Below are 27,017 nucleotides of genomic sequence, written 5' to 3' on the forward strand. Positions count from 1 at the left end.
TCAATACATATGAAGAAATTTCTCCAGAATCAGGATTGACAGTGGATACAATTGATTCCAAACTGGTTTTTCATTCTGAGTCGGGTGCAGGTGTGGAACTTCAGACACAGTCTGTGTTTGTGTTGTTCATTCAGTGATTTTTCTTACAATTCCCAATCACAGCTGCAGAAAGTGAGAGGACAAGCAGGGATGTTCAAGATGAACGCCCAACATGGGGCTTGAACCCACGACCCTGAGTTTAAGAGTCTCATGCTCTACCGACTGAGCTAGTCAGGCTACATCAGAGTAGCTTCAATAGCCTGAAGTGATCAGAGTGAGAGACGCTACAAGCTCTCCATCAGACTCACAGTCACATGAGCCATCACATGATTGATGAATGACCACAAACACCTTCATCTTTGACAAAGAAGTCAAATAAAAGGTGAACCACAGATGAGACACCAGTGGTAAAAACACTAAAGTGCTGTCAAGGAGAAACAGGATACGAGCAAACACACACACAAGTTACAGAGAGAGAACTCTCCCAGAGGGAAACACTCAAAGGAGAACCTAGACATCATCAGGCTGGATGACCTCATCAACATGAGACAGGTGGATAGGAAACAAGCTCAGAGATGTCAGGAACATGAGATCCAAGTGGTGAGAGAGCAAGAACTGGTGAGGTTCCAGAACCAGGAGTGAGGTGGAGCCTGCATCACCTACTGGGAGCTTTTAGTCTAAGGTTCAACTTGGACTTGAATGATTTCTGGAGAGACAACGTGCAGGGAGGGAATTTGGAGATGAAGAACAAGTTCCTCTCAGGCTTTCATGGAGTTTCCAGGAGTCAAACAGACCCTCCTCTGATTGGTTGTCAGATGTGTTCTCATTGCACCACAGCCTCCAGGTTGAGGGTTCTGGTCCGAGTCAGACACATTGACACTGATGCTGCTGAGCCTGAAGGGAGGATGAAGAAAGGAGTGTCTGAGAGAGCTTCACCAGACCAACTGTCCAGTTGAACAACAAACACTAGTCAGTAGGAATGTTGCTGCTGGGACCCTGATTCAAACCAGGGTTGCTGCAGCCACAACACAGAGGACTGACCACTAGAGGATCAGGGCCTCCTGGAGGCTGAGGTTGGAGCTGCTCTGTCTTTGTCTCACTGAGAGATCAGAGACAATTGGAGTCCACAAAGAAATCATTGAGAAATCAAGGAGAGATCAAAGAAAGAATTCTAAGATTAAAAACAGAACTCTGAGATCAAAGGTTGAAGTTCCCCAAGGTTCAGTTTTAGCTCAGACCCTCTTTAATATCTCTGTACTGCCACTTGTCGTCAGGAGACTCAGTATAAACCTCCACAGTCCTGCTGATGTCACTCAGCTGGACATCGCCTTGTCTCCTGGTGACTCAGGACCAGTTGATGTCCATTAACCTGTCATGGAGGCAGAGAACAAAACTGAGGTCTTAATTAAAGCTGGAGGCAGTGTAGTTTGGGCCTGAGCCTCCTTCTGTCCACTGCAGAAAAGTAGCAGGAGTCGTCCTGAATCCAAGGATGTATTTTATGAGAGCGGTGGGACTTGTAGTTTAGGAGGTAGAAGCCTCAGTGTGACACCAAGTGAGAATCAGAGCTGAGCCTCCAAGAGCCCCTCCCCCGCTGCTCTCTGTCAGAGTGGAGAGGAGAGAGGATTTTTGGAGAGTTTGTTGTTTGAAAAAGGCTCATCAATCCCCAGATTGTGGTCAAAAGTTGAATGTAACATATTTTAGTAGGCATTTTTGTCAGGAATGTAGTGAAGTTATTTGTGAAGTGGAGAGAGTTACAGTGTAGACGAGAGAAGCGTCAGTTTGAGGCTATGTGTGTCTGAGGAGACAGCCTCCCATTGGTTTACATTGTAGGGTGAAAAGTGGGTCCTGGACTTTGTCATGACTCAAACAATTTGTAGTTGGTTTCTGTTGGTTTGGTTTGCTTGACTGGTTGTTGTTTGTTGACCTTGCAAATCCATATTTTGGGTTCTGGCTTGTTCTGCTTTTCATTTTGTGTTTGTATTAAAGTTCTGTTGCTGAAAAAATAAATCCAGGGTTTAGTGACCAAAAAAAGGTCCAGAGGCCCACAACTAAATCTTCAAACCAATATTTCCATGGATAAGGAAGCCTAACAAGGTCACCAAGAGATGGAAACAACTTGAAGGATAGAAAACTGTTTTAGTTTATTTGACAGCTGATTGAAGACGTGGGTCAAAACTGACCGTTACCATGGAGATGGGAACAGAAAGCTGACACAAGAGGAAGGTTCCAGCTCTGAAAAAGGAGTTTGATCAAAATCTTGAACTGCCAGTAGAAATATCCTTTTGTATGTTGACCTTTGTTGACAGAAGTCACTTTAGCTTGGCAGTGACAAGAATGGCTGCTAGCTTGACAAAGAACTGCACAAACCAGGTTCAAGCTGGACTTTGGACCCTGGTATCTGCAACGACTCCATCAACTCCTAATCTAGCAGCTCTGCTGGGTCCAACTATTTTACAGAACATTTGACAGACCTGTGGAGCAGTGAGGACACACATGAGTGGACCTTTGCTATCTTGGTGTCCTCCAGTCACGTGACTGAAGTCATCCAGTCACATGACTGAAGTCATCCATTCATGTCAGTGATGTCACTTGGCAGGACTCTCATTGCCGTCTCATTCCTGAAAAGAATCCAGACTCCACCTGTGGCTCCATGATAACTGATGGACCTCTGGTTGGAGGCTGGACGATGATGTTTGGACTTGAAGGAAAACTCCTTGTCCAAATTCCATGGTGTTCAAGTTTAAAGTCCCACAATAAGAAGTAGCTGAATCTGACAGGTGGAGGTTTGGAACTACAAGATGGTGATGTTTTCTTGACTTGATGCTCTGACTGTCAGGGTGGATGACAGCTTCTTTCTGCTGCTGCATCTGAGTGGCTATGATTGGAGGTTTTACCTCCCAAGGTTGTTTGGTTCCAGGGGAAATTTTAAAATTCCAGTCCCCAACCTGGGCTGTTCTGAAACTCTTCTCCTGAATCACTCCTGAGCTGCAGCAAGAACAAATACCAGTGCCAACCAGATCAACTTCATGGCTGCTAACAGCCTCAGACACTTGATTTCCATCAATCTGGAGCCAAGAAGGCCCTCACCTGTGGTTCTCCTCCAGGAGGGTCCAGGTTCTGCCATTGTGGCTCCTGGTGCCACTGCCAGAGAGCCTCAGCTGCACACTGCAACATTTCAACAGGAGATTGACATTCCTTCAAATGTCCTGACATCTGATTCCAATGGTTCTGTTCCATATTTATATTTTAAAATCAATCACACAATGAAAGCTGCCTCAGCTGGTTTAAGAGAGAGAACAAGCTAAGAGATCTGAAACCAGTAAAATATGCTTTTCTGTGTGCAAACTAGTGAGGGGCATGGAAGGATATTTTACCACCAATACAGAACCCAGACTTTAGTCATGTGATGAGATGGCGACTCTGATTATGAAGTTAATGGACAAAATGTGACTTGAAAGAAAACACATTAAAAAATACTAACTAAACTAAATAAATGAATAAAGAAGCAGCACAAATAACGTTTTCTTCTGCACAAATTTACTGGTATGAGACTGTATTTTTGGTTAATGAGTAGATGAAAGAGTGTCACATATATATTATATACATGTGATACATGAACATGGCTTTGGACAAAAGCTCAATGAAACTGTAGGATTGTAGAATTATTTAAACGTTCCAAGTGGACTTTTTCAGGTTTCTAGAAGACGCTTCAGCTCTCATCCAAGAGGTGTCTTCAGTTTTCTTCACTGATGGGAGGATTTATGGCTCTAAGGGGGCGGGACCTTCTCCAGAGGTGATTGACACATGTGAGCTCTGGGTGTCAGAGTTGTTTTGGTCAGGTTGTGAAAGGGAAGTTGACTCAACTGGTATCTGTGTCAGTTAAAAGCCTCACAGTTCAGAGTCTTTCCATAATCTAGGAGCAGAAACTAGAGACACTTGCGACGAGGATGGGATTCGAACCCACGCGTGCAGAGCACAATGGATTAGCAGTCCATCGCCTTAACCACTCGGCCACCTCGTCTGCTAACAGCAACCCTGACCTTTGAAACAGCTGAACTCTTTGGAGCCCATTTGTCAGAAATGGACCCAGCAGGAGCCACTGAACACAACTCTGACATCATCAGGCTTCTTCCCAGCAGCTTGGTGCTCCAGAAGGAAGAATCCAGACCATCGCTACATCATCAGAGTGAACACCAGCTGATGTTGACCAGTTTAACAAGCCTTTGACTGCTAAATGACATCCAAGCTCAGATTCTCTTGTCCTGGTAGAACAAGTCAGTGTTGAAGAAGATGAGAGCACCAGTCTCTTTCATCCAATGCTGGAACAGCGTTAGACTGAAGGTTAAAGGCAAGTTTTGAACTGAAGAAGCTTCTTGGACCTCTAAACTTCTTAACTCTCTTTCTCCAAGAACTGCGCCTGGACGACGGCCGTTTCCAGCGCTACTTCAGGCTGACGAGGTTCCTGTTCGATGACCTGTTTGTGAGGATCGGTGCCAGGATATCAAGGTCCAACACCAACTCCAGGCTCCAGGACCGTTGACATGACTTCCCTGACGCCAGGGGAATCTCAACGCTGACAGGCTCTCTGGACTCCTTGTCATGAGAATTTGTCACAAAAGTTGAATACTTTCAAATGCATGAATACGCGTCACTCACGTTGCCGGCGAGTACACACACCAGTTCAGCTCTCTACATGGACTTTACATGTGAACTTGTTGCACGAAAATTTGTGTCACGATTGATGTGAACACGCCTTCAGACTGTGAGGGCTGACATCACAGTGAAATGACAGAGATCACAGAGCCTTTGAGATCACAGGCTCAGTTACGTCCAGTTGACCAGATTTTACTTCGCTTCGATCTACGATGACCTGGATGAATGAGAACCTACACAGACATCTTGCCGAACACTATGGGAAGGACATCCTTAGTGTGGTGCGGGAATGCGAAAGGACTGCAAGGAAAATCGCAGACTACAGGAACCATCTACGTTCCAACCTCCGATGCCGCCAACACAACCTCATTCCCACTAGCCTACTACTAGGATCCACCGTGAGGGGCCACAGGGCCAGCAAGATTTTGGAACGGGCACAAAATCAGCTTCTCAACGAGAGAGTGAGACAGGTCCATTTCACCATCGAGGGACTAAAGACCAAGCTAGATCACCTTAATCAAGAGTTATCGCCATTTTTGCCACCCGCCATCTTGGACAAGGTCACCTCCTTCGTTGGGACAGCCCAACTATCTCAACATCAGAAGAGCAAGGAGAGGCAGAAAAGGACATTCGCTCGCCTCCAGTCTCGCCTCGACCGGGAACGAGAAGCAGAAGGCCCAACCCCAGCGGACTCGCAGGACAGGTGGATAAGGAACTTATCCAACAGGGAGCTCACCAGTCCTGAGAAACGCGTCCTTGCCAAAGGAATGAACTTTGCTGTCACCCCGAAACATCTCCCGACGGTGGACCTCATCACTGCCACAGAATCCGCCATCAAGAAGAACAACCTCTCCACCACAAAAGCAGATGAACTACGACTCAAGGTCACAGCGGCCCTCTCCGAAGCGAAGGTCCCCTCTGCCAACCTCTCGGTCCAGGAAAGGAAGGCCTTGAATGCACTGAGCAAAGATGAGAACATCACCATCCTTCCGGCTGACAAAGGAAGATGCATGGTGGTCCTTGACACAACTGACTACCAGGACAAGATCAGTTCTCTTCTCAGTGACATTCACACATATGAGACCTTAAAACGCGACTGAGTTGCTGCTGCCAGCACAGTCCATTAGCATCTGAGTGGTCGGTGAAACTCCCTGACACCGCACAACGACTGTCGTTTGGGGAGGCCAGGTGAGTCTCGGGAGGGTCGTTTCCACCACAATAGCACTGACCACTCCCACATAGGTTTATAAGCTGGAGTTTCCACACTCTTCACTAGAACTGAAGAAGCCTCTCGGATGAGAGGTGAAACGTCTTCAAGATAAACTTACGTCCATTTGACCAGATTTTACTTCGCTTCGATCTACGATGACCTGGATGAATGAGAACCTACACAGACATCCCTAAAATGAAGAAAATAAATGTTGTGTCTGTGTTTGTGTTCCTGCATCAGTTAAACAGTGACTCTACCAGAGGGGGTGTAGCTCAGTGGTAGAGCGCATGCTGAGCATGTATGAGGCCCTGGGTTCAATCCCTGGAATCTCCAGCTGGTCCTGTGTAGCCTTCATCTTATCAGCTCAAGTGATCCTTAAATGTGACAACAGTCGATTCACTATCAGAAGACATCTTCTCCATGTTCAAGTTGGGCTAACTTTCCACAAATATTCAAAATTACTTTTGAAAATGAAAACATAGATCAAACCTGCCCTGTCAATCACCCACAATGGGCGGGTCATCCCACTCCCTATCAGGTTCCCCACTCCGTGACCCAGGAGGCTCCCTCTCCCTATCAGGACTAGAAATCCATTGGGGTCTCCCTGCTCAGGTAGGAGTCCTGCCCACAACGTTAAGCTGTTGATGTTCTAGAGGAGACAACATCTGATCTTTGTTAGATCCACCAGTCAAAGGTTTTCTTTAAAGGCTGTAGCAGCTGAGAATGAGGGAGAGAGAGAATTAATAACCATCTTAGTGAGGACATTTTGAAAAATGATGACATTTTATTGACTTGTAGCACTGCAAAAATCATCTCCCCTCCAAAAACCCTCTTCTCCAACTCTGTACTCAAGTTGTCTCCTCATCAGGCACCACAGGATCCAGGACGTTCAGTCAAAAAATCATTAGTGATTTTAAAAATGTCCATCAAACACAAAATAAGACTTCAAACAGGTTTACAATTTTATTTTATGTTAACACATTTTGTCCATTTTGCCTCCACACTGTCCTTCATCTCATCATTTAACATCAGGACTGCTCCCAGATCAGCTCCATGACCTCATCCCAGCACCACAGTACCGCCCAAGTTCATCAAGGATGGCCAACATGAGAGGGTCTAGATTCACCTCCATCTTTGGAGGTTGTTGGATTTCCTCCTGAGGACCGTCAGGCTGTTTCCTTACTTTGCTGTGACCCAACAGCAGACAGCAACAAGGACTGTGGTGCACTTGGTAAAATCACCATCTGGAGTCTGGACCAAGATGCTGATGTGATCCTTTGATGAGTTTAGAATCAGTCAGAGATCAAAGACTGGAGCAGGAATTCAATGCACAGAACCCAGAGATCAAAGACAGAATTCAGACATCAAACACAGAATTCAACAATCAATCAATTTGAGGAACCAGCATCTCATGTGAAGATGCTTCTGAACTCATGAAGTGAAATCCTACCATATAGAGATGAATGAGTCCAACTGGGACTGGCGACCTGTCCAGGGTGTACCCCGCCTCTTGCCCGTAGATGCTGGGATAGGCTCCAGCCCCCCCGCGACCCTTAATAGTAAGGAATAAGCGGAAGATGATGATGGATGGAGTCCAACTGGACCTGAACAGGAGAGAAATAAAGGAGTTGTTATGTAATTGTTATTGATTTCCAGGCCAGGTGAGGGTTGGATTTTGTTCGTCCATGTTGAAGTGAACTGACAGTGGGACTGAGGACCTGGGCTGAAGTCCAGCTCACTGCTGGTTTAATAAAACCACCTGATTGTTTTTCCTATCAGCTCTGATCTGATGGAAGAAACAAAAAGCCAAACTTCATTCGTCCGTGTCCAAACACCAAGTCTGTTGATGTGCAGCACTCCAGTTATTTGTTTCTTTCCAGACAGAAGCAGGTTGGTGGAGGAATAAAACCTCAACAGTGAACACACAGCAATGAGAGAAGTGAACCCTGCACTCAGAGAAGTTGTGTCTGCACTCGCCAACCAGGAAACGCGTCTATCTTCTGTGTGACTGAGGCAGCTGCTCAGAGCTGCGTTTCTCAGCTGTGTGGGGGCGGGACTCTGTGTGCCCCGGCTCAACCACGAGACCTCTGTGTACACTGTCAAGAAAAAAAACTATAAAAAAAACGGTAAAAAGTCTGGCAGCAGAGTTTCCAGACGAATACCGTCAAATTACAGTGATGAACTGTTCCACAAAATTACATGGAATAAACTGTAAAAATACACAGCAGCTTTCACAGTCCCAACTCATTAAATTACAGTACATTAAAGGTGCCATAGAGAGGTTGAAGGGATATTAATTCTTGTTCTGTGGTGTGATATGTAACCCCACAAAAAATGGTTGGGTCTGTGATGGCTCAGAAGCTTCCTAAAAGGCTCTCTGAAACCGCTATGTTACCATGTTGGGTTTAGAATGCCTCATTTGTCCCTATTGGGGTCGTTTCTGACCTCATCTGGCAACCTCATTATTTATGCAAGTGCATGAGTTGACGGCGATCAGTTGCCGTTGTTTATCTGGCAACCTCATTTAACTACTACTCGGTGATTGGCTGCCCTCACTGTCACTGAAAAGAAAGTACTCCCACTTTCTCGGCTAACTGTCGCCAGTGCTAAGTGTGACGGCTACTGTCAATTGACAACATTCCATATCATACAACAACATTTGTAAGATAAGATACCAAGTAGCCACGGCCCATTCGCAGATCCAGCCGTATATGCAGCGGCGGGGTGACCGTCGGGACAACTGGGAGTTTTCCTGGTGGCCTGGCCCCTTGGTAGCCTGCCTGGCTGGCGAGATTCCTTCCCCCTCAAGCCAGGCCAGGCCAGCTAGCGACAGACAGCGCAGATAAAACAACGGTCTCAATTCTATCGAGGCCATTCCTTCAATCAATCTGCTCAGTCAGTGCTGCTGCTGCAGGCTCCAGTTGCGACACAAGAGCGCTGCACTCACTCGGCTCGCTCGCATAATCGCCCCCCCCCCCCGAAATATGTCAAAGGGGTGTGTGTGAGTGGGGGGGGGGGGGGCACTGACTGAACTGTGACGTAACACTTCAGCCAAAATCGCATTGGTCCATTTTCCCACGGCGATTCAAAAAAGGGGAGATCCTTCAAACAGAGGTTATGACACTGCCTCACACTTGGTGTGTGTTCCCCACAGCTGGGGGACGTTGAAGAAACACCAAAAACACAAAAACAATGATTTTCATTCTAGGTGCCCTTTAATTGTTGATAAATGTGAATTAAACTGCAGGAAAAAAGGCCCATCACGTAAAAACACATGAAGAACAAGGACCTTTCAGGTTCTTCTCTAAGTTCAGGGCTCTTACTGGTTCATGTATGAAACAAACCAGTCTATGAGCAGGAATTTCCCATTAAAAAGTTCATTTGACAGTGGAAAAGCAAGCATAGTGATTAAAATTGCCAAGTTTAAGGTCAATCACTGTCAATTGAAGCTATTTAGTTGTTACTTTATGAAACTGAGCCAACTTTCTACAGTGATTTCCTGTTAGATTCTGGTTTCTCCAAGTATAAAAACTACAACAATGTATAAACACAGAATCTGTACTTGGAACAATAGAGAATTTCTACATATTTACAGTATCACTCCATCACTTTAGAGGATTGGAATGTAAAATAATCATTGGACAATGGAAATCATTTATCCTTTAACGAAACAACTTCAGTGCAGAGTTGATAACTGCACTTCAAACTTTGAACTGGTGTCCACATCAATGTGGAATTTGAGGAGGCCACAGCCACAAAATTTCCCAGAGTTCTTGACTATTTGCAGTCTCTTCCCTTGGAGAAGTCAAGTGGAACTACAAGACAAGGAGCAGAAATCCAAGCTGCTGGTGGACCACGTGGTGCTGTGTTGATGCTACTTTCCCACTCAAAGGGGATCGTGCAGGAATGTTCCACACGGTTGACCAAACTTCCATTGCAGAAGAGATTCAGGCAGTTCCACCCACGCCATACATCCTTGTATGCTGTAAGTGTGAGGCAATACAATACAGTATGTTTCAGTGACATACATTGAGACAGAAGACCTGGTTTATTGGGTGATGTTTATTGACATGCCAATTGGATTGTGGTGCCAATATGGCTGACTTGGTCGGTGTAAATCTTATCATCACAAAACAAAGTACACACAAATGTTCAAATTACTTTTCTAGACTTTAGTCCCCAAAGGAATTTCAGGCACCTGAAAGTGACTTTCATAAATCTGTGTGTCTGTGTACAGTACATGTCCCAAAAATGGAAAATAAAATTATTGGTCCCCAATCTCAAGGATAAAATTACGCTACAGTGATGTAGTGAGAGTTGCTACAAACCTCAAAATGATGCTACAGTGATGTAGTGAGAGTTTCTACTAAACTTAAAATAATGCAACAGTATTGTAGTAAGAGTTGCTACGAACCTCAAAATAATGCGACAGTGATGTCGGAAGAATTGCTAATGATCTCGAAATGATGCTAACAGTAATGTAGTGAAAGTTTCGAATAACCTCAAAGTGATGTTGACAGTCATGTGGTTAGAGTTGCGAGTAACCTAAAAATGATGCTGACAGTGATGTAGTAAGAGTTGCTAATAACCTCAAAATGATGCTACAGTGATGTCGTAAGAATTGCTAATGATCTCCAAATGATGCTACAGTGATGTAGTAAGAATTGCTAATGAACTCAAAATGATGCTAACAGTAATGTAGTGATAGTTGCTAATAAACTCAGTGATGCTGAATGTAATGTAGTAAGAGTTGAAACAAACCTAAAAATGCGACAGTGATGTGGGAAGAATTGCTAATGATCTCAAAATGATGCGACAGTGCTGTAGTAAGAATTGCTAATAAACTCAAAATGATGCTAACAGTAATGGAGTGATAGTTGCTAATAAACTCAGTGATGCTGATAGTAATGTAGTAAGGGTTGCAACAAACCTTGAAATAATGACACAGTAATGTGGTAAGAGTTGCTACGAACCTCAAAATAATGCGACAGTGATGTCAGAAGAATTGCTAATGATCTCAAAATGAGGTGACAGTGATATTCTTAAGACTTGCTAATAAACTCAAAATGGTACTGACGGTAATGTAGTGATAGTTGCTAATAAACTCAGTGATGCTTACAGTAATGTAGTAAGTGTTTCGAACAACCTCAAAGTGATGCTGACAGTCATGTAGTAAGAGTTGCTACGAACCTCAAAATAATGCGACAGTGATGTCGGAAGAATTGCGAAAGCTCTCAAAATGATGCGACAGTGATGTAGTAAGAATTGATACCAATCTCAAAATAATGCAACAGTGATGTCGTAAGAATTGCTAATGAACTAAAAATGAGGCTAAAAGTAATGTAGTGAGAGTTGCTAATAAACTCAGGGATGCTTACAGTAATGTAGTAAGTGTTTACAACAACCTCAAAGTGATGCTGACAGTCACGTAGTAAGAGTTGGTACGAACCTTAAAATAATGCAACAATAATGTAGTAAGAGTTGCTACGAATATCAAAATAATGCGACAGTGATGTCAGAAGAATTGCTGATGAACTCAAAATGATGCTAACAGTAATGTAGTGAAAGTTTTGAATAACCTCAAAGTGATGTTGACACTCATGCGGTTAGAGTTGCGAGTAACCTAAAAATGATGCTGACAGTAAGATAGTAAGAGTTGCTAATAACCTCAAAATAATGCTACAGTGATGTCTAAAGAATTGCTAATGATCTCAAAATGATGCGACAGTGATCTAGTAAGAATTGCTAATGAACTCAAAATGATGCCAACAGTAATGGAGTGAAAGTTTCGAATAACCTCAAAGTGATGCTGAAAGTCATGTAGTAAGGGTTGCTACGAACCTCAAAATAATGCGAAAGTGACATCGGAAGAATAGGTAATGATCTCAAAATGATGCTACAGTGATGTCGTAAGAATTGCGAATGACCTCAAAATGATGCGACAGTGGTGTTGTAAGAATTGCTAATGAACTCAGTGATGCTTACAATAATGTAGTAAGTGTTTCGAACAACCTCAAAGTGATGCTGACAGTGATGTAGTAAGAGTTGCTACTAAACTCAAAATAATGCAACAGTAATGTAGTAAGAGTTGCTACGAACCTCAAAAAATGCGAAAGTGATGTCAGAAGAATTGCTAATGATCTCAAAATGATGCGACAGTGATGTAGTAAGAATTGTTAATGAACTCAAAATGATGCTAACAGTAATGTAGTGAAAGTTTCGAATAACCTCAAAGTGATGCTGACAGTCATGTGGTTAGAGTTGCGAGTAACCTAAAAATGATGCTGACAGTGATGTCGTAAGAATTGCTATTAAACTCAAAACGATGCTAACAGTAACGAAGTGATAGTTGCTAAAAAACTCAGTGATGCTGACAGTAATGTGGTTAGAGTTGCTCCGAACCTTAAAATAATGCGACAGTGATGTCGGAAGAATTGCTAATGATCCCAAAATGATGCGACAGTGATGTAGTAAATATTGCTAATGAACTCAAAATGATGCTAACAGTAATGGAGTAAAGTTTCGAATAACCTCAAAGTGATGCTGACAGTCATGTAGTAAGAGTTGCTAAAAACCTCAAAATAATGCTACAGTGATGTAGTAAGAGTTGCTACGAACCTCAAAATAATGCGACAGTGATGTCAGAAGAATTGATAATTATCTCAAAATGATGCTAACTGTAATGTAGTGAAAGTTTCGAATAACCTCAAAGTGATGCTGACAGTCATGTGGTTTGAGTTGCGAGTAACCTAAAAATGATGCTGACAGTGATGTCGTAAGAATTGCTATTAAACTCAAAACGATGCTAACAGTAACGAAGTGATAGTTGCTAAAAAACTCAGTGATGCTGACAGTAATGTGGTTAGAGTTGCTCCGAACCTTAAAATAATGCGACAGTGATGTCGGAAGAATTGCTAATGATCCCAAAATGATGCGACAGTGATGTAGTAAATATTGCTAATGAACTCAAAATGATGCTAACAGTAATGGAGTAAAGTTTCGAATAACCTCAAAGTGATGCTGACAGTCATGTAGTAAGAGTTGCTAAAAACCTCAAAATAATGCTACAGTGATGTAGTAAGAGTTGCTACGAACCTCAAAATAATGCGACAGTGATGTCAGAAGAATTGATAATTATCTCAAAATGATGCTAACTGTAATGTAGTGAAAGTTTCGAATAACCTCAAAGTGATGCTGACAGTCATGTGGTTTGAGTTGCGAGTAACCTAAAAATTATGCTGACAGTGATGTAGTAAGAATTGCTTATCATCTCAAAAGGATGCTAACTGTAATGTAGTGAAAGTTTCGAATAACCTCAAAGTGATGCTGACAGTCATGTAGTAAGAGTTGCTACGAACCTCAAAATGATGCTGACAGTCATGTAGTAAGAATTGCTAATGAACTCAAAATGATGTTAACAATGACGTAGTGATAGTTGATAAACTCAGTGAAGCTTACAGTAATGTAGTAAGTGTTTCGAAAAACCTCAGAGTGATGCTGACAGTCATGTAGTAAGTGTTGCTAATGAACTCAAAATGATGCTAACAGTCATGTAGTGATGGTTACTAATAAACTCAGTGATGCTTACAGTAATGTACTAAGTGTTTCGAACAACCTCAAAGTGATGCTGACAGTCATGTAGTAAGAGTTGGTACGAACCTCAAAATAATGTGACAGTGATGTCGGAAAAATTGCTAAAGCTCTCAAAATGATGCGACAGTGATGTAGTAAGAATTGATACCAATCTCAAAATAATGCAACAGTGATGTCGTAAGAATTGCTAATGAACTAAAAATGACGCTAAAAGTAATGTATTGAGAGTTGCTAATAAACTCAGGGATGCTTACAGTAATGTAGAAAGTGTTTACAACAACCTCAAAGTGATGCTGACAGTCACGTAGTAACAGTTGGTACGAACCTTAAAATAATGCAAAAATAATGTAGTAAGAGTTGCTACGAATATCAAAATAATGCGACAGTGATGTCAGAAGAATTGCTAATGAACTCAAAATGATGGTAACAGTAATGTAGTGAAAGTTTTGAATAACCTCAAAGTGATGTTGACACTCATGCGGTTAGAGTTGCGAGTAACCTAAAAATGATGCTGACAGTAATATAGTAAGAGTTGCTAATAACCTCAAAATAATGCTACAGTGATGTCTTAAGAATTGCTAATGATCTCAAAATGATGCGACAGTGATCTAGTAAGAATTGCTAATGAACTCAAAATGATGCCAACAGTAATGGAGTGAAAGTTTCGAATAACCTCAAAGTGATGCTGAAAGTCATGTAGTAAGGGTTGCTACGAACCTCAAAATAATGCGAAAGTGACATCGGAAGAATTGGTAATGATCTCAAAATGATGCTACAGTGATGTCGTAAGAATTGCGAATGAACTCAAAATGATGCTAACAGTAATGTAGTGAGAGTTGCTAATAAACTCAGTGATGCTTGCAGTAATGCAGTAAGTGTTTCAAACAACCTCAAAGTGATGCTGACAGTCATGTGGTTAGAGTTGCTACGAACCTTAAAATAATGCGACAGTGATGTCGGAAGAATTGCTAATGATCCCAAAATGATGCGACAGTGATGTAGTAAATATTGCTAATGAACTCAAAATGATGCTAACAGTAATGGAGTAAAGTTTCGAATAACCTCAAAGTGATGCTGACAGTCATGTAGTAAGAGTTGCTACAAACCTCAAAATAATGCTACAGTGATGTAGTAAGAGTTGCTACGAACCTCAAAATAATGCGACAGTGATGTCAGAAGAATTGATAATTATCTCAAAATGATGCTAACTGTAATGTAGTGAAAGTTTCGAATAACCTCAAAGTGATGCTGACAGTCATGTGGTTTGAGTTGCGAGTAACCTAAAAATGATGCTGACAGTGATGTAGTAAGAGTTGCTAATAACCTCAAAATAATGCTACAGTGATGTAGTAAGAGTTGCTACGAACCTCAAAATAATGCGACAGTGATGTCGGAAGAATTGCTAATGATCTCAAAATGATGCGACGGTGATGTAGTAAGAATTGCTAATGTTCTCAAAATGATGCGAATAATAATGGAGTGAAAGTTTCGAATAACCTCAAAGTGATGCTGACAGTCATGCTGTTGGAGTTGCAAGTAACCTAAAAATGATGCTGACAGTGATGTCTTAAGAACTACTATTAAACTCAAAAAGATGCTAACAGTATCGTAGTGATAGTTGCTAATAAACTCAGTGATGCTTACAGTAATGTAGTAAGTGTTTCAAACAACCTCAAAGTGATGCTGACAGTCATGTAGTAAGAGTTGCAACAAACCTCAAAATAATACTACAGTGATGTAGTAAGAGTTGCTACAAACCTCAAAATAATGCTACAGTGAAGTCGTAAGAATTGCTAATGAACTCAAAATGATGCTAACAGTAATGTAGTGAGAGTTGCTAATAAACTCAGTGATGCTGAAAGTAATGTAGTAAGTGTTTCGAACAACCTCAAAGTGATGCTGACAGTCATGTGGTTAGAGTTGCTACGAACCTTAAAATAATGCGACCGTGATGTCGAAAGAATTGCTAATCATCTCAAAATGATGCTGACAGTCATGTAGTAAGAGTTGCTACTAACCTTAAAATAATGCAACAGTAACGTATTAAGAGTTGCTACGAACCTCAAAATAATGCGACAGTGATGTCAGAAGAATTGCTAATGATCTCAAAATGATGCGACAGTGATGGAGTAAGAATTGCTAATGTACTCAAAATGATGCTAACAGTAATGTAGTGAAAAATTCGAATAACCTCAAAGTAATGCTGAAAGTCATGTGGTTTGAGTTGCGAGTAACCTAAAAATGATGCTGAAAGTAATGTAGTTAGAGTTATTAATAACCTCAAAATAATGCTACAGTGATGTAGTAAGAGTTGCTCCGAACCTCAAAATAATGCGACAGTGATGTCGGAAGAATTGCTAATGATCTCAAAATGATGCGACAGTGATGTAGTAAGAATTGCGAATGTACTCAAAATGATGCGAATAGTAATGGAGTGAAAGTTTCGAATAACCTCAAAGTGATGCTGACAGTGATGTCATAAGAACTGCTATTAAACTCAAAAAGATGCTAACAGTAACGTAGTGATAGTTGCTAATAAACTCAGTGATGCTTACAGTAATGTATTAAGTGTTTCAAACAACCTCAAAGTGATGCTGACAGTCATGTAGTAAGAGTTGCTACAAACCTCAAAATAATGCTACAGTGATGTCGTAAGAATTGCTAATGAACTCAAAATGATGCTAACAGTAATGTAGTGAGAGTTGCTGAAAAACTCAGTGATGCTGACCGTAATGTAGTAACTGTTTCGAACAACCTCAAAGTGATGATGACAGTAATGTAGTAAGAGTTGCTACGAACCTTAAAATAATGCAACAATAATGTAGTAAGAGTTGCTACGAACCTCAAAATAATGTGACAGTGATGTCGCATGAATTTCTAATGAACTCAAAATGATGCTAACAATAATGGAGTGAAAGTTTCTAATAACCTAAAAATGAAGCTGACAGTGATGTCGTAAGAAATACTATTAAACTCAAAATGATGCGAACAGTAACGTAGTGATAGTTGATAATAAACTCAGTGATGCTTACAGTAATGTAGTAAGTGTTTTGAACTACCTCAGAGTGATGCTGACAGTCATGTAGTAAGAGTTGCAACGAACCTCAAAATAATGCCACAGTTATTTCGCAAGAATTGCTAATGAACTCAAAATGATGCGAAGAGTAATGTAGTGATAGCTGCTAATAAAATCAGTGATGCTTTCAGTAATGTACAAAGTGTTTCGAATAACCTCAAAGTGAGGCTGACAGTCATGTGATTAAAGTTGCGAGTCACCTAAAAATGATGCTGACAGTACTGTAGTAAGAGTTGCTACGAAGCTAAAAATAATGCGACAGTGATGTAGTAAGAATTGCTCATGAACTCAAAATGATGCTAACAGTAATGTAGTGATGGTTACTAATGAACTCAGTGATGCCGACAGTAATGTAGTAAGTGTTTCGAACAACCTCAAAGTGATGCTGACAGTCATGTAGTAAGAGTTACTACTCACCTCAAACTAACGCAAAAGTAATTTAGTAAGAGTTGATACGAACCTCAAAAAAATGCGACAGTGATGTCGAAAGAATGGCAAATGATCTCAAAATGATGCGACAGTGATGTAGTAAGAATTGCTATTGAACTCAAAATGATGCTAACAGTAATGTAGTGAAAGTTGCGAATAACCTAAAAATGATGCTGACAGTACTGTAGTAAGAGTTGCTAATAACCTCAAAATAATGCTACAGTGATGTCGTAAGAATTGCTAATGATCTCAAAATGATGCTTACAGTAATTTTGTGACAGTTGCAAATAAACTCAGTGATGCTGACCGTCATGTGGTTAGAGTTGCTACGAACCTTAAAATAATGCGACTGTAATGTCGGAAGAATTGATAAACATCTCAAAATGATTCGACAGTGATGGAGTAAAAATTGCTTATGCACTCAAAATGATGCTAACAGTAATGTAGTGAAAGTTGCAAATATCCTCAAAGTGATGCTGACAGTCATGTAGTAAGAGTTGCTACGAACCTAAAAATAATGCCACAGTTATTTTGTAAGAATTGCTAATGAACTCAAAACGATGCTAACAGTAATGTAGTGATAGCTGCTAATAAAATCAGTGATGCTTTCAGTAATGTACTAAGTGTTTCGAACAACCTCAAAGTGAGGCTGATAGTCATGTGATTAAAGTTGCGAGTCACCTAAAAATGATGCTGAAAGTAATGTAGTAAGAGTTGCTACGAAGCTCAAAATAATGCGACAGTGATGTCGGAAGAATTGGTATTGATCTCAAAATGATGCTAACAGTAATGTAGTGATAGTTGCTAATCAACTCAGTGATGCTGACAGTGATGTAGTAAGTGTTTCGAACAACCTCAAAGTGATGCTGACAGTCATGTAGTGAGAGTTGCTACGAACCTCAAAATAATGCGACAGTGATGAAGGAAGAATTTCTATTGATCTCAAAATGATGTGACAGTGATGTCGTAAGAATTGCTAATGAACTCAAAATGATGCTAACAGTAATGGAGTGAAAGTTTCGAATGACCTCAAAGTGATGCTGACAGTCATGTGGTTCGAGATGCGAGTAACCTAAAAATGATGCTGACAGTGATGTAGTAAGAGCTGCTAATAACCTCAAAATAATGCTCCAGTGAGGTAGGATAAATTGTTAATTAACTCAAAAATGATGCGAACAATAATGTAGTGAAAGTTTCGAATAACCTCAAAGTGATGCTGAGAGTAATGTGGAACATGTTTTGAATAACCTCAAAGTGATGCTGACAGTCCTGTAGTAAGTGTTGCTACAAACCTCAAAATAATGCGAAAGTAATGTAGTAAAAGTTGCTACGAACCTCAAAATATTGCGACAGTGATGTCGGAAGAATTGCTCATGAACTCAAGATGATGCTAACGGCAATGTAGTGATAGTTGCTAAGAAACTCAGTAATGCTTACAGTAATGTAGTAAGAGTTTCGAACAACCTCAAAGTGATGCTGACAGTCATTTAGTAAGAGTTGCTAATGAACTCAATTCAATGCTACAGTGATGTCGGAAGAATTGCTCATAAACTCAAAATGATGCTAACAGTAATGTAGTGATAGTTGCTAATAAACTCAAAGTGATGCTGACACTCATGTACTAAGAGTTGCTACGAACCTCAAAATATTACGACAGTGATGTCAGAAGAATTGCTCATGAACTCAAAATGATGCTAACAGTAATATAGTGATAGTTGCTAATCAACTCAGTGATGCTGACAGTGATGTAGTAAGTGTTTTGAACAACCTCAAAGTGATGCTGACAGTCATGTAGTAAGAGTTGCTACGAACCTTAAAATAATGCAACAATAATGTAGTAAGAGTTGCTACGAACCTCAAAATAATGTGACAGTGATGTCGGAAGAATTGCTAATGAACTCAAAATGATGCTAACAGTAATGGAGTGAACGTTTCGAATAACGTCAAAGTGATGCTGACAGTCATGTAGAAAGAGTTGCTATGAACCTCAAAATAATGCGACAGTGATGTCAGAAGAATTGCTAAAGATCTCAAAATGATGCGACAGTGATGTAGTAAGAATTGCTAATGAACTCAAAATGATGCTAACAGATATGGAGTGAAAGTTTCGAGTAACCTCAAAGTGATGCTGACAGTCCTGTAGTAAGTGTTGCTTCGAACAACCTAAAGGTGATGCTGACAGTCATTTAGTAAGAGTTGCTATTGAACTCAATTCAATGCTACAGTGATGTCGTGGGAATTGCTCATAAACTCAAAATGATGCTAACAGTAATGTAGTGATAGTTGCTAATAAACTCAAAGTGATGCTGACAGTAATGTAGTAAGAGTTGCTAGGAACCTTAAAATAATGCAAAAATAATGTAGTAAGAGTTGCTACGAACCTCAAAATATTGCGGCAGAGATGTCAGAAGAATTGCTGATGATCTCAAAATGATGCGACAGTGATTTAGTAATAATTGCTAATGAACTCAAAATGATGCTAATAGTAATGGAGTGAACGTTTAGAATAACCTCAAAGTGATGCTGACAGTTATGTAGTAAGAGTTGCTACGAACCTCAAAATAATGCGACAGTGATGTCGGAAGAATTGCTAATGAACTCAAGATTATGCTAACAGTAATGTAGAGATAGTTGCTAAGAAACTCAGTGATGCTTACAGTAATGTAGTAAGAGTTTCGAAAAACCTCAAAGTGATACTGACAGTCATTTAGTAAGAGTTGCTAATGAACTCAATTTAATGCTAAAGTGATGTCGTGAGAATTGCTCATAAACTCAAAATGATGCTAACAGTAATTTAGTGATAGTTGCTAATAAACTCAAAGTGATGCTGACAGTAATGTAGTAAGAGTTTCTACGAACCTTAAAATAATGCAAAGATAATGTAGTAAGAGTTGCTACGAATCTCAAAATAATGCGACAGTGATGTCAGAAGAATTGCTCATGAACTCAAAATGATGCTAACAGTAATGTAGTGATAGTTGCTAATCAACTCAGTGATGCTGACAGTGATGTAGTAAGTGTTTTGAACAACCTCAAAGTGATGCTGACAGTCATTTAGTAAGAGTTGCTAATGAACTCAATTTAATGCTAAAGTGATGTCGTGAGAATTGCGAATGAACTCAAAATGATGCTAACAGTAATGTAGTGATAGTTGCGAATAAACTCAAAGTGATGCTGACAGTAATGTAGTAAGATTTGCTACGAATCTTAAAATAATGCAAAGATAATGTAGTAAGAGTTGCTACGAACCTCAAAATAATGTGACAGTGATGTCAGAAGAAATGCTAATGACCTCAAAATGATGCGACAGTGATGTAGTAAGAATTGCTAATGAACTCAAAATGATGCTAACAGTAATGGAGTGAAACTTTCGAATAACCTCAAAGTGATGCTTACAGTCATGAAGTAAGTGTTGCTACGAACCTCAAAATAATGCGACAGTAATGTAGTAAAAGTTGCTACGAACCTCAAAATATTGCGACATTGATGTCGGAAGAATTGCTAATGAACTCAAAATGATGCTAACAGTAATGTAGTGATAGTTGCTAATCAATTCAGTGATGCTTACAGTAATGTAGGAAGTGTTTCGAATAACCTCAAAGTGATGCTGACAGTCATGTACTAAGAGTTGCTACGAACCTCAATATAATGCAACGGTAATGAAGTAAAAGTTGCTACGAACCTCAAAATATTGCGACAGTGATGTCGGAAGAATTGCTAATGAACGTAAAATGATGGTAACAGTAATGTAGTAAAAGTTGCTACGAATCTCAAAATAATGCGACAGTGATTTAGTAAGAATTGCTCATTAACTCAAAATGATGCTAAAAGTAATGTAGTGATAGTTGCTCATCAACTCAGTGATGCTGACAGTGATGTAGTAAGTGTTTCGAATAACCTCAAAGTGATGATGACAGTCATGTAGAAAGAGTTGCTATGAACCTCAAAATAATGCGACAGTGATGTCAGAAGAATTGCTAAAGATCTCAAAATGATGCGACAGTGATGTAGTAAGAATTGCTAATGAACTCAAAATAATGCTAACAGATATGGAGTGAAAGTTTCGAGTAACCTCAAAGTGATGCTAACAGTCCTGTCGTAAGTGTTGCTTCGAACAACCTAAAGGTGATGCTGACAGTCATTTAGTAAGAGTTGCTATTGAACTCAATTCAATGCTACAGTGATGTCGTGGGAATTGCTCATAAACTCAAAATGATGCTAACAGTAATGTAGTGATAGTTGCTAATAAACTCAAAGTGATGCTGACAGTAATGTAGTAAGAGTTGCTAGGAACCTTAAAATAATGCAAAAATAATGTAGTAAGAGTTGCTACGAACCTCAAAATATTGCGGCAGAGATGTCAGAAGAATTGCTGATGATCTCAAAATGATGCGACAGTGATTTAGTAAGAATTGCTAATGAACTCAAAATGATGCTAACAGTAATGGAGTGAACGTTTAGAATAACCTCAAAGTGATGCTGACAGTCATGTAGTAAGAGTTGCTACGAACCTCAAAATAATGCGACAGTGATGTCGGAAGAATTGCTAATGAACTCAAGATTATGCTAACAGTAATGTAGAGATAGTTGCTAAGAAACTCAGTGATGCTTACAGTAATGTAGTAAGAGTTTCGAAAAACCTCAAAGTGATACTGACAGTCATTTAGTAAGAGTTGCTAATGAACTCAATTTAATGCTAAAGTGATGTCGTGAGAATTGCTCATAAACTCAAAATGATGCTAACAGTAATTTAGTGATAGTTGCTAATAAACTCAAAGTGATGCTGACAGTAATGTAGTAAGAGTTTCTACGAACCTTAAAATAATGCAAAGATAATGTAGTAAGAGTTGCTACGAATCTCAAAATAATGCGACAGTGATGTCAGAAGAATTGCTCATGAACTCAAAATGATGCTAACAGTAATGTAGTGATAGTTGCTAATCAACTCAGTGATGCTGACAGTGATGTAGTAAGTGTTTTGAACAACCTCAAAGTGATGCTGACAGTCATGTAGTAAGAGTTGCTACGAACCTTAAATTAATGCAACAATAATGACGTAAGAGTTGCTACAAACCTCAAAATAATGTGACAGTGATGTCAGAAGAAATGCTAATGACCTAAAAATGATGCGACAGTGATGTAGTAAGAATTGCTAATGAACTCAAAATGATGCTAACAGCAATGGAGTGAAACTTTCGAATAACCTCAAAGTGATGCTTACAGTCATGGAGTAAGTGTTGCTCCGAAACTCAAAATAATGCGACAGTAATGTAGTAAAAGTTGCTACGAACCTCAAAATATTGCGACAGTCATGTCGGAAGAATTGCTAATGAACTCAAGATGATGCTAACAGTAATGGAGTGAAACTTTCGAAAACCTCAAAGTGATGCTGATAGTCATGAACTAAGAGTTGCTACGAACCTCAAAATAATGCGACAGAAATGTAGTAAAAGTTGCTACGAACCTCAAAATATTGCGAAAGTGATGTCGGAAGAATTGCTTGTGAACTCAAGATTATGCTAACAGTAATGTAGTGATAGTTGCTAAGAAACTCAGTGATGCTTACAGTAATGTAGAAAGAGTATCGAAAAACCTCAAAGTGATGCTGACAGTCATTTAGTAAGAGTTGCGAATGAACTCAATTTAATGCTAAAGTGATGTCGTGAGAATTGCTCATAAACTCAAAATGATGCTAACAGTAATGTTGTGATAGTTGCGAATAAACTCAAAGTGATGCTGACAGTAATGTAGTAAGATTTGCTACGAATCTTAAAATAATGCAAAGATAATGTAGTAAGAGTTGCTACGAACCTCAAAGTAATGTGACAGTGATGTCAGAAGAAATGCTAATGACTTCAAAATGATGCGACAGTGATGTAGTAAGAATTGCTAATGAACTCAAAATGATGCTAACAGTAATGGAGTGAAACTTTCGAATAACCTCAAAGTGATGCTTACAGTCATGAAGTAAGTGTTGCTACGAACCTCAAAATAATGCGACAGTAATGTAGTAAATGTTGCTACGAACCTCAAAATATTGCGACATTGATGTCGGAAGAATTGCTAATGAACTCAAAATGATGCTAACAGTAATGTAGTGATAGTTGCTAATCAATTCAGTGATGCTTACAGTAATGTAGGAAGTGTTTCGAATAACCTCAAAGTGATGCTGACAGTCATGTACTAAGAGTTGCTACGAACCTCAATATAATGCAACGGTAATGAAGTAAAAGTTGCTACGAACCTCAAAATATTGCGACAGTGATGTCGGAAGAATTGCTAATGAACGTAAAATGATGGTAACAGTAATGTAGTAAAAGTTGCTACGAATCTCAAAATAATGCGACAGTGATTTAGTAAGAATTGCTCATTAACTCAAAATGATGCTAACAGTAATGTAGTGATAGTTGCTCATCAACTCAGTGATGCTGACAGTGATGTAGTAAGTGTTTCGAATAACCTCAAAGTGATGATGACAGTCATGTAGAAAGAGTTGCTATGAACCTCAAAATAATGCGACAGTGATGTCAGAAGAATTGCTAAAGATCTCAAAATGATGCGACAGTGATGTAGTAAGAATTGCTAATGAACTCAAAATAATGCTAACAGATATGGAGTGAAAGTTTCGAGTAACCTCAAAGTGATGCTGACAGTCCTGTAGTAAGTGTTGCTTCGAACAACCTAAAGGTGATGCTGACAGTCATTTAGTAAGAGTTGCTATTGAACTCAATTCAATGCTACAGTGATGTCGTGGGAATTGCTCATAAACTCAAAATGATGCTAACAGTAATGTAGTGATAGTTGCTAATAAACTCAAAGTGATGCTGACAGTAATGTAGTAAGAGTTGCTAGGAACCTTAAAATAATGCAAAAATAATGTAGTAAGAGTTGCTACGAACCTCAAAATATTGCGGCAGAGATGTCAGAAGAATTGCTGATGATCTCAAAATGATGCGACAGTGATTTAGTAAGAATTGCTAATGAACTCAAAATGATGCTAACAGTAATGGAGTGAACGTTTTGAATAACCTCAAAGTGATGCTGACAGTCATGTAGTAAGAGTTACTACGAACCTCAAAATAATGCGACAGTGATGTCAGAAGAATTGCTAAAGATCTCAAAATGATGCGATACTGATTTAGTAAGAATTGCTAATGAACTCAAAATGATGCGACAGTGATGTAGTAAGAATTGCTAATGAACTCAAAATGATGCTAAAAGTAATGTAGTGATAGTTGCTAATCAACTCAGTGATGCTTACAGTAATGTAGTAACTGTTTCGAACAACCTAAAAGTGATGCTGACAGTCATGGAGGAAGAGTTGCTAATGAACTCAAAATGATGCTAAAAGTAATGGAGTGAACGTTTCGAATAACCTCAAAGTGATGCTGACAGTCATGTAGTAAGAGTTGCTATGAACCTCAAAATAATGCGACAGTTATGTCGGAAGAACTGCTAATGACCTCAAAATGATGCGACAGTGATGTAGTAAGAATTGCTAATGAACTCAAAATGATGCTAACAGTAATGGAGTGAAAGTTTCGAATAACCTCAAAGTGATGCTGACAGTAATGTGGTTTGAGTTGCGAGTAAATTAAAAATGATGCTGACAGTGATGTCGTAAGAATTGCTATTGAATTTAAAACGATGCTAACAGTCACGTAGTGATAGTTGCTAATATACTCAGTGATGCTTACAGTAATGTAGTAAGTGTTTCGAACAACCTCAAAGTGATGGTGACAGTAATGTAGTAAGAGTTGCTACAAACCTTTAAATAATGCAACAGTAATGTAGTAAAAGTTGCTAGGAACCTCAACATAATGTGACAGTGATGTCATAAGAATTGCTAATGAACTCAAAATGATGCGACAGTGATGTAGTAAGAATTGCTAATGAACTCAAAATGATGCTAAAAGTAATGTAGTGATAGTTGCTAATAAAAGTGTTAAGTGTTTCGAACAACCTCAAAGTGATTATGACAGTCATGTAGTAAGGGTTGCTACTCACCTCAATTTAATGCTACAGTGATGTCTATGAATTGCTAATAAACTCAAAATGATGCTAACAGTAATGTAGTGATAGTTGCTAATAACCTCAAAGTGATGCTGACGGTCATTTAGTAAGAGTTGCTACGAACCTCAAAATTTTGCGACAGTGATGTCGGATGAATTTCTAATGAACTCAAAATTATGCTAAAAGTAATGTAGTGATAATTGCTAATCAACTCAGTGATGCGTAAAGTAATGTAGTAAGTGTTTGGAACAACCTCAAAGTGATGCTGACAGTCATGTAGTAAGAGTTGCTACTAACCTCAATTTAATGCTACAGTGATGTCTATATATTGCTAATAAACTCAAAATGATGCTAAAAGTAATGTATTGATAGTTGCTAATGAACTCAAAGTGATGCTGACAGTAATGTAGTAAGATTTGCTACGAACGTTTAAATAATGCAACAGTAATGTAGTAAAAGTTGCTACGAACCTCAACATAATGCGACAGTGATGTCAGAAGAATTGCTAATTAACTCAAAATGATGCGACAGTGATGTAGTAAGAATTGCTAATGAACTCAAAATGATGCTAACAGTAATGGAGTGAAACTTTCGAATAACCTCAAAGTGATGCTTACAGTCATGTAGTAAGTGTTGCTACGAACCTCAAAATATTGCGACAGTGATGTCGGAAGAATTGCTAATGAACTCAAAATGATGCTAAAAGTAATGTAGTGATAGTTACTAATCAACTCAGTGATGCTAACAGTAATGGAGTGAACATTTCGAATAACCTCAAAGTGATGCTGACGGTCATGTAATAAGAGTTGCTACGAACCTCAAAATAATGCCACAGTGATGTAGTAAGAATTGCTAATGAACTCAAAATGATGCTAACAGTAATGGAGTGAAAGTTTCGAATAACCTCAAAGTGATGCTGACAGTCATGTGGTTTGAGTTGCGAGTAAATTAAAAATGATGCTGACAGTGATGTCGTAAGAATTGCTATCGAACTCAGAACGATGCTAACAGTAATGTAGTGATAGTTGCTATAAACTCAAGTGATGCTTACAGTAATGTAATAAGTGTTTCGAACAACCTAAAAGTGATGCTGAAAGTCATGCAGTAAGAGTTGCTACTAACCTCAATTTAATGCGACAGTGATGTCTACAAATAGCTAATAAACTGAAAGTGATGCTGACAGTAATGTAGTAAGAGTTGCTACGAACCTTTAAATAATGCAACAGTAATGTAGTAAAAGTTGCTACGAACCTCAAAATAATGCGACAGTGATGTCAGAAGAATTGCTAATGAACTAAAAATGATGCGACAGTGATGTAGTAAGAATTGCTAATGAACTCAAAATGATGCTAACAGTAATGTAGTGATAGTTGCTAATCAACTCAGTGATGCTGACAGTAATGAAGTAAGTGTTTCGAACAACCTCAAAGTGATTCTGACAGTCATGTGGTAAGGGTTGCTACTAACCTTAAAATAATGCAACAGTAAAGTTGTAAGAGTTGCTTCGAACCTCAAAATAATGCGACAGTGGTTTCAGAAGAATTGGTAATGATCTCAAACTGATGGGACAGTGATGTTGTAAGAATTGCTAATGAACTCAAAATGATGCTTAAAGTAATGTAGCGATAGTTGCTATAATCTCAGTGATACTTACAGTAATGTAGTAAGAGTTTCGAACAACCTCAAAGTGATGCTGACAGTCATGTAGTAAGAGTTGCTAATGAAATGAATTTAATGCTACAGTGATGTCGTAAGAATTGCTAATAACACAAAATGATGCTAACAGTAATGTAGTGATAGTTGCTAATAAACTCAAAATGATGCTGACAGTAATGTAGTTTGAGTTGCTACGAACCTTAAAATAATGCAACAATAATGTAGTAAGAGTTGCTACGAACCTCAAAATAATGTGACAGTGACGTCAGAAGAATTGCTAATGATCTCAAAATGATGCTGACAGTGATGTAGTAAGTGTTGCTACGAACCTTAAAATAATTCGACAGT

The 27,017-nt window shown here is 39.4% G+C and overlaps 1 protein-coding gene and 1 non-coding gene across 2 annotated transcripts in view; both read right to left on the reverse strand.

Annotated features, from left to right (window-relative positions):
- LOC147270537 (uncharacterized) overlaps positions 1-27,017 on the reverse strand; it is a 137,252-nt gene that overhangs the window by 38,068 nt on the left and 72,167 nt on the right. The gene's annotated exons all lie outside the window — the stretch shown is intronic.
- Positions 3,979-4,060, reverse strand: trnas-gcu (transfer RNA serine (anticodon GCU)). Its single transcript has one exon. It is a non-coding gene; the product is annotated as a tRNA-Ser (tRNA).

The sequence above is a fragment of the Aulostomus chinensis genome, chromosome 1 (genome assembly GCF_037954235.1).
Source record: "Aulostomus chinensis isolate RoL2024-O1b breed Wild chromosome 1, RoL_Achi_v1.0, whole genome shotgun sequence".
Taxonomy (NCBI): Eukaryota; Metazoa; Chordata; class Actinopteri; order Syngnathiformes; family Aulostomidae; genus Aulostomus; species Aulostomus chinensis.